General features: G+C 45.4%; 1 protein-coding gene across 1 annotated transcript in view; it reads right to left on the reverse strand.

Annotated features, from left to right (window-relative positions):
- Positions 1–8,327, reverse strand: part of CCND2 (cyclin D2) — a 34,587-nt gene that overhangs the window by 18,878 nt on the left and 7,382 nt on the right. The window lies entirely within an intron of this gene.

Here is an 8,327-nt window from a genome sequence, read left to right on the forward strand (position 1 = left end):
AGAAGCAGGCTTTCTGTAATTTATGTCAGAAATTTGGGTCTCGGTCACATTAGAGCTCTCTGTATTACCAGAAAACTAACTGCAATAAGGTATCACAAAGGACCAAACTGAGATTTTTAGTCACGTCAATTTTTAAAGACTTACTTAATTAACTCAAGCATTTAAAGACCTGTCCGGGTAAGAGATTTAAATTAACAATCCATCTTTACCACCTTTGCAATTAGGAAGTGAGAACACTTACAGCCCATAGCTACGTAATAAAAAAAAAAAAAAAACAAAGATCACTTTTGTCACTACTATTTCTTAACAAACAAGTTGAAAACACATTTCAAAACTTCCTCTCACACATCTATGGAGATCAGGAGAGAAATGAAAATAAACCTAAATGTTCTTGTGACCTTTATAAGGCCATTTTATGGTTTATGATACTGCCATAGGCACTGGCTTATCAGCATGTCTTACTAAATACCATTTCCAGGAGATTTTCTCGGTTACTGATATCTTCCTAAAATGAAACTTAGTTTGCAAGTTGTTTGGTTCAACAATAACTCATTAACAAACCCTTCTCTACCAGTTTTCAGTTGGGGTGACTGGAAGAGAAGGAAGAGGAAAACCAAGTAATACTTAATATGAAATAAACCACAATCAATATATTCAGTCTATTTATAGAAACAGATTGTTACAGAAAACTGCCCTTCTGTTAAGGGCAGATCCCAAGTCCTCTCTGTTCAGCTAGCACAAATTCTGTAACCCTGTTGATGTCTGCGTAACTGCTCAAGTTTTAGACACATGGAGAGTTGTTCTCGGCCTCCCAGACTCTGAGCTGGCAGATACTGCAATAGCTGTGGAGACAGCATGTTCTTCTCCAGGCTGGAATATGTCCCTGGGACCCACGAGGAATGAAGCAGTCAGGTAAGGCTGGGACTTGGGTCATAACGTTCATCCAGACGGACTGGAAGGGGGATGTTAGAAGTGGGGAGAGAAAAGGAGGAGCTGAAATCCTGACATGGATTTATCTGTCTCATGAAGCCACCAGGAGATGACCATTTGCAAGCTCACTGTTGCATGCTGCTGAAGTCCACTGTCCTTCCTACCAGGAGAGCTCAGCAGACATCCCACTCTGACAAACACTTCTGAAGGAGCAAATTCCCACAGACAGAACCAATGAATATGGACTGCCATTATTACAAAAATAATAATTATGCATTATTGTAATAGTAAGAACCCACTGCACACAGGAAAGCTGATGATCTTGGAAATTAAGATATATTGCCCCCACTCATGAGTGAGTCAACAGGAGAGCCTTGACTCCTACTTATCAGTGCGGGACACAGCCCTGAGGATGCTGATCTCAGCACATGTCGAGGTAACAGGAATTGCGCTTTCATGATCAAAATCACTTTGACATTTACCTCATGTGGATTTATACACACACATGCAAGAGCTAGTCCCATCCAGCCTGTAAATGCACCAGGGGAAATAGATAAGGCTACCTGACGCGCAGCATATGCACTCCTCACAGAGCCTGCCCTATCCCCAGTGCCTCAGCCTGTGGTTGCACTTATCATTGGGCCAGACCTTCAGAGCAGGCCATAAACACAGTGGGATTTTAAGCCCTTGAAACAGCCGTCATTTTATGCCGTTTTGCCTCTCTTCTTACTCATTGCTACTGATGGGGGGCCCCGGGACTCGGCTCTGGGTGACTTGCAGTAGCTCATTCCTGTGGGTTGATCTGGTAGCTAGTGGCTCCACGGAACAAGTGTGACCGCTGGGCCACCAGTTTACAAAGTCCAATATGAAAACCAGGAATTGTTAGCGGACTCCGATAACGAGAGGTTTTTATAAAGGTCGGAAATGTTTATGTGCTTGCGTGACTGTCCAGTGTCCTCCTGGTCCATGGAGCAAATAACAAATGTCTATAAAATTTAAGAATGTTCCAACATTTATGGAAGAGACCTAGCGTCCCCAAAATCTGCTGTCACCTACATAGAGCGATTCATCAGCAATCGCACTAGCTTCTTTAGAAAAGGGATAAATTAAATCTCCACAGGTCTGTTTCTCCTCTTGTACACACTGCATTTGCTTGCGTTTGCAAATCCCGTGTGCTTGCATTGGTGTGTATGAGGCTGCACTTGGCCAACGTGGCCCTAAGTCGGGATGCGACTCCCGCATTTAAACCTTTGGACTTACCAAACCGTCTCCTAGTTATGCATGGGAACTATGGGTGGCAACGGACTTTCCATAATTTACCCCTCCTTGTCTCAAGTTTCGGGGAAGATGTAGTAAAAAGATAATGCGAAACCTCTCAAACTCTGCCGGTATTTGGACAGTCCCTATGGAAGCTACGATCCAGTGGGTGAGAACTAGACTCCACCCCCTCCCACCCATCATTTGAGCCAGCAGCAAGGAGAAATGGACCCACTCGGAAGCCCCGGTGGACCCACACCCTCCTGCGCGGTCACTGAGACCCCACGGAGCAGCTTCACCCAGCCCCAGGTGGCTGGTGGGGAGACCCAAGCAACGGGAGCTCCCACGTCTTGTACTCAATGCTCAGCACCGGCCAGGCACGTGCTGAGTGAAGGGGACAGCTCCAGCCTGCTCTCTGAACTTCCTTTCCTCCTAGGGGCTTGCATCAGGACCTTCACATTATCCAAACACCGGTTTTCTCGTGGTTGATTTTATATCTACTCCCAGAAACAGTCTTCCTAGGAAGCTGAATAAAGAGCCACAGTGCCCCTGCCAACTAGCACTGCTGTAGGTCTGCTTCCACGTGGGGTCACATGAGAACATTTCTATGCCCAATAACCTTGTTAGTTCCCTTAATGTCATTCATAATGCAAATGAGACAGCGAGCGAATGGCCAGAGGCCCAGAGTGACTAAAGCTCAGCATCCAGAAAGTCTTACATTGCCTCTAGCTCTAAACTAACTTCCCTCCATAACAAGCACCATAAACTTGGCTATCAAAGCTACACATGCCCAGTCTTTGTTGTACAACAGGCAGCGATTTGTATCACTGGCTTCTATTTTTAGCATATTAATTAACTACTGCAACTGGTGAGGCAAGTGTCTCCAACTGGAGAGTGTGGCACCATTGTCTGAAGTCATCACCTCATCTCGCGCTATTGAAAATCATGGCAGTGACCCTCCTGCTGATATGAATTTAACCTGACATACCCACAAAGGGATGGGGGGTGGTGCACCAATTTTGTGCACATGGTTCTCCACATCACCCTGGACCCTATTAGTGTGGAAAGAGCTCATTGAAAGAAAAGAAGCCACATTGTGCTGGGCCACCTAGAGGGTTGAATAGAAAAGGCTGAGGAAAAGAGCAGGCAGCGGAATAAAGGCCGTAATTAACATATTTCCATATTCAAGCAAAGCAATAACTACGTGAAATGTTTGTCAAGGTGCAACGAAAGCATAAATATTAAGTACCATATCTGAGGGGATGCAGAACCCCCCTCGAGTCCCTTACATTCCATCGATAAATTCAAAACAAGCTTTTTACACATTATTTTCAATTATAAACCTCTATCCCTGCTTCCCCCATGATAACAAGCCAAGTCCCGCCATCCTTACTCAGTTTTCACCCAGGTAAAACTGTCCCCAGAATTAAGTCAAAAGCTCACCCTGAAATTAAAAAAAAAAAAAAAGGGGGGGGAGGGGAGAGAAGACTTAATCATTTGACTCTGAAATATACGCTTTTATTCTTCTTAGAGATGATGAACCCTGAATTACAGAGGGAATCTTACAAAAATCACTTCTTACTGGACACCTGAAGCAAGGCTATGGGTTAAATCCTTCTTTCAGACCTATGTGCAACCTTGGTTAACAGGCACCCAGAGCCTGCACCGAAGACACAGCTCTGCCTCTAACTTTGTTGCGATTTATGCAATTCCACTGCAAAGTACAGGAGAGTCTCGTTAAAAGCCAGAGGAGTAGTGCAACAACATGTAGTCTATGAGAATCTGAGCACACGAGCACTTCAAGGGAAGAACTGGGTAGTCAGAATGCAGGACTTGTTTTACCTTCTGTTCCCAGGCAATAAACACCAGAAGCTGTCCTATCCCCATTTCGGTATCAACTTTTCCCTAAAGGACCTTAAAAACAAGGGACCAACCTTGCACAACCCCAGTGACTTCAGTGTTGGAAACAAAAAAAGCCGATACAAGAAAACAGTGCCCTTTGAAACACAGCCACCTCTGGACCAGCCAGCTGGAGTCATCAAGCAAATTCAGGGCACGCTGAATCCGCGCCCTGCTTTCAGACTGGAGCACACACTGACAGCCAGGGCATGAACGTATGCAGGCGCTGAGGACGTTTTTCTGCCCGCACAGCACACGTAACCTACGGTCAGGTTCTAGGACCCTGCGCACCGCAGCCGAGCTGTTTTGCTGGCTCTCTCCTGATCCAGTGGACTTCACTACCTCCGAGCCAGGAAAATGCAAGGTTGACAGTCAGTCTAAAGCAGGAGGGAACGGGAGGCAGGAACCCAGAGAGGTCCTGCAAGGGGAAGCCCTAACTCGCAGCCAATAAATGAAAACTGCCGGAAGGAAAAAAGCACTGACAAATATCCAGGCTGAACGTGCTCGGTGTGCCAAAGCCAGGTGGGAACTCTACCTTCTTACAATGACCCTTGTTACTGCTCTGGCCGCAGGTTGGTTTATTTAACAGCCAGTTTTCATCTCTATAATTTGATAGTGGTTTATTTTCAGAGTTGCAAATCAAGAATTGGAAACTGCTGTCTTGAGGAAGACAATGCTCTCATGGAAAAAAAGGAACGTTACCTCCATCAGGAGAACAGAATCATGACAGTCATCAATATCAGTTTATAAAATGATAAATAGATAATGGTCAAATTTCACCAAGCCTCAAACTTCACCCAGCCAATGACTTTACTTTGAGGACAAGCGTGGATCTCTATCTTGCCAGCTAAGTTTAAAAGAAAAGTCTAAGGGAAACAATATTAAGTAGTGAATTTAATTCTTGCCTGTTTTGATCCAAATGCAATTCCAGCGTCAGTGTGCTACTTTTTTTTCAAACACAGTTGGTTTTAACTGCATTGGCCATCTTTTTTCTCTTGCTCTCATATTTCTACAAGACACAGCAATTTTTCCCCATGTTAACTATTTCTGCTTTTAAAGGCAAAACCAGATGACTCTTCAGCCCTTCAAAAAAGGGCGTGGCAGTGCCAAGTATGACCAAACAAAAAACTGTCAAGTAAAATAGGATGCAGACCTGCTTCTATTCTTTGAGTAGATGGGAGGGCAGACACCTAATTCTGTCCCTGGGCTACAGTAAGGCAAAAAGTATTTGGCCTTTATACAAATGGGTCTAAAGTATCCTAAATGCTAATGCTACATTACAACCATCCAAGTGAGGTAGAGACGGGGAAACACGTTGAGCAGTCTATGTAAAGTATATGAGCACTCAGTACAATACGCTTATTAGCTGATCATAAACTCTATTTCTGAACAACTGTTCGTACTGACTATTATTTTCATTTGTTCTACACCTTCAGTAAGGAAGCCTAACCAAGGATCGGGATCATGTTAGTGCTTGAACCATCAAAAGGTCAGACCTGCAGCTGGTAGGAAGGAGGGCAACTTATCCGGCAGCACAGGAATTAGGAACCAACCCAGCTTGTATCAGCAAAGTCTCTCTTCCTCCATTTCCTTCCACCTCATCTTCCCAGATCTGATAGGTCCTACAACTTAAGGAGTGAATCTGCTCATACGAAACACTCCCTAGGCCCTGCTTACTTGTTGATGGAGCTTCCATGGTTCTTGTGGCTTCATTTTGCTGGAGAGCTCAATATACTGATACGAGCTGCCTCTCCCAGGAACAAGCAAGAGCTTTCTTTTGTATGGCAATAAATTCATGTGGATTACTCTCTCTTCCGTCATGCAAGAAGTATTCGTGCAACCACTGCCACTTTTCAACACGTATTTCCTTTCTAAGAGATTAATCCACAGAACGACGGCTCTGTGGACTTCTTTCTTTCCCTCTGCAAAGAACAGGTCCCGGCTAAAACTCCTACCACGCTTTTATCCTCTGCAGGGACAGAGCCCGATAAGTCTCACATTGGCTGAGAGGGGAAGGATGCATAGTAGACTTGCCCAGCAGGAGTCCTGAGGACCAAACATGCCTCTTGGTGTTACAAAGCATTCTGTGTGGTTACCCTCCAGATCACTAGGGTTTATGGGCCTCATCTTGCAGTCTTTGCTCAGACAACACTCCCATTGACTTCCACAGAACTTCTGTCTGAGTAAGGACCCAGGATTTGGCCCAGAAGTTAAAAAAAAAGTCTTCTCAGCTTTCAAATGTAGATGATTAATGTCCCAGAGACAGTGGGCAGAGGTTTGGCACACTGTACAAAACTGACTTAAAGCTGAAATTTTCCTCCTCTTTCTTAGCCTCTTTGCAGACACAGGCTTTGAAAACCACCAGTCTATGAGATGCTGCATTGTATCCATCATGGGAACATCTCACCTGCCATAGGGCTCGGCTGAAGCACAGAAGGGAGCATGCAAAGGGCTGAGTCTAGGGATCTACACAAGTTGCCTCCTGTCTCTGCAAGTCTGCAAAGCTTTTTGCTTCCAAGTTTTGCACGCCACTTAAATCAAACACGGAAAACCTCCTCACTGAGACTAGTCTCTCCATTACAGCTTGTGTTCAGAGACGCACAGCTCCTCTTTCTGAAAGCTTGACTTGCACAGCGTGTCCTCCCCCAAAACCCATTCCCTTATAGGCTCTGACATAAAAAGGGGTATCCTGCGCCAGAACAGTGGCACATACAGCCTCCAACAAGAGAGCATAGTGCAAGGAAGCAGCTGGGCATCTGTGACTCTGAACAGCCTGGAAGAAGAAGAAATGAAGGGCACGCTGAAGTCAAGGAAATAATGCACGGTCCTCTTCTGCTCTGCACGCAGCTCTGTAACCGGTGCCCTTTCCCACTCCTCCAGGAGTGATTCCCCGGCTTGAAGCACGGCACGTAAAAGCAAACAGGCAACGCCAGAGAAAACATTTCCAAACTGTGGAGCGCTGTGCGAAGAAACAGAGGAGGGATGAAGGGTGCAAAGCAACAAACAGATGGAGGTGGGGTCAGAGCGGCAAAGTGACGGGATCCCAGAGAGCAGGAGAAGGACGATCTCCATTGGGCTCAGAGATAAACAGGATCCTCCCATGTTGAAAAAGCAGTAAGCATCAATTTTGCCAAGCTATATTGTAAGGACAAGGGGTCCAGATGCAGCTTCTTAGTGCCTTTAAAATTCAGAAGACTCCTGAAGGAGATTTTTGCTTACATGGGGAGCCACCAGCGGGGTGAGAAAACAAATGACATCATGATAGACTAGACTATGCCAGTGTGTGTCAATCTATATGCTCTTACTGCACAGCAAGCGAGGCAGCTTGAAGAAAGCTGGCCTACGCACGGGCAATTCCCAGCCAACAGATCGAGCTCTCACTTAATGACAGTACAGTTTTGGCCACGGCGCCGGAAGCACAGGCAGGGACGGACTGCAGGCAGACACCACTTTCGGCCCCTTCCAGTGGAGAAGGAGGCTCCTGAAAGCGTTGCGAGTGCAGGGTACGGTAAAGAGAAAACTTTTTATTCAGGGAATAAGGTTCTGTCTCGCTCAGCAGCCGTATGTTCAGATGGGACCAAGGGCAAAGAGGGATACGTTCCAGTTTCAGTCATGCTCATGTGAATCATTAATCACCGCAAGAACTGGGGAGAGGCTGTGGATTTATATCCATGCAGCTTGTTTCAGAAACTGGGCTTAAAATAAAGACAGAGAAACAGAGCAAGCGCCAAAATTATATGCCATGACTGAGAGGAATATACAAAAGAACCAAGTATCATCTCCTTTTGCATAACATCCAAATGGAAAGGAGAATAGAGATGAATATCAAAGTGATCCTACACATCCAGCACAACATCCAGAACTGTTAATGGTTGCTTCCCTCTCCATTTGCTGACACAAAGTATTGCAGGACCAAGATCACAACTGGCTCTGTAAAGGCAGGCAACACTCAGGAATTTCTGGTATAACGCTCTCGCTGGGAAATTAAAATGGTGCAGTTGGTGAAGAAGAACTCGGGCTCGAGGAAAAAAGTTCAAAATATGCCAGATTTTGCATGATACACTAAAGAAAAAGAAGAAAAAGTACTTGAAAGCAGAGAAAACTGCACTGAGATGGAAATAAAAAGATGTTCAATTGCTGTGCTCCAGACCAGAGCTGTTAGCCAGCCAGTGAGGTCGGGTCTGGTAAAAAAGTCAAACCCAGGTTAAAAACATGCGTGGAGGGAGCAAGGGAAGAGGCAT

The sequence above is a fragment of the Pygoscelis adeliae genome, unplaced genomic scaffold, assembly GCF_000699105.1.
Source record: "Pygoscelis adeliae isolate BGI_AS28 unplaced genomic scaffold, ASM69910v1 Scaffold65, whole genome shotgun sequence".
NCBI lineage: Eukaryota > Metazoa > Chordata > Aves > Sphenisciformes > Spheniscidae > Pygoscelis > Pygoscelis adeliae.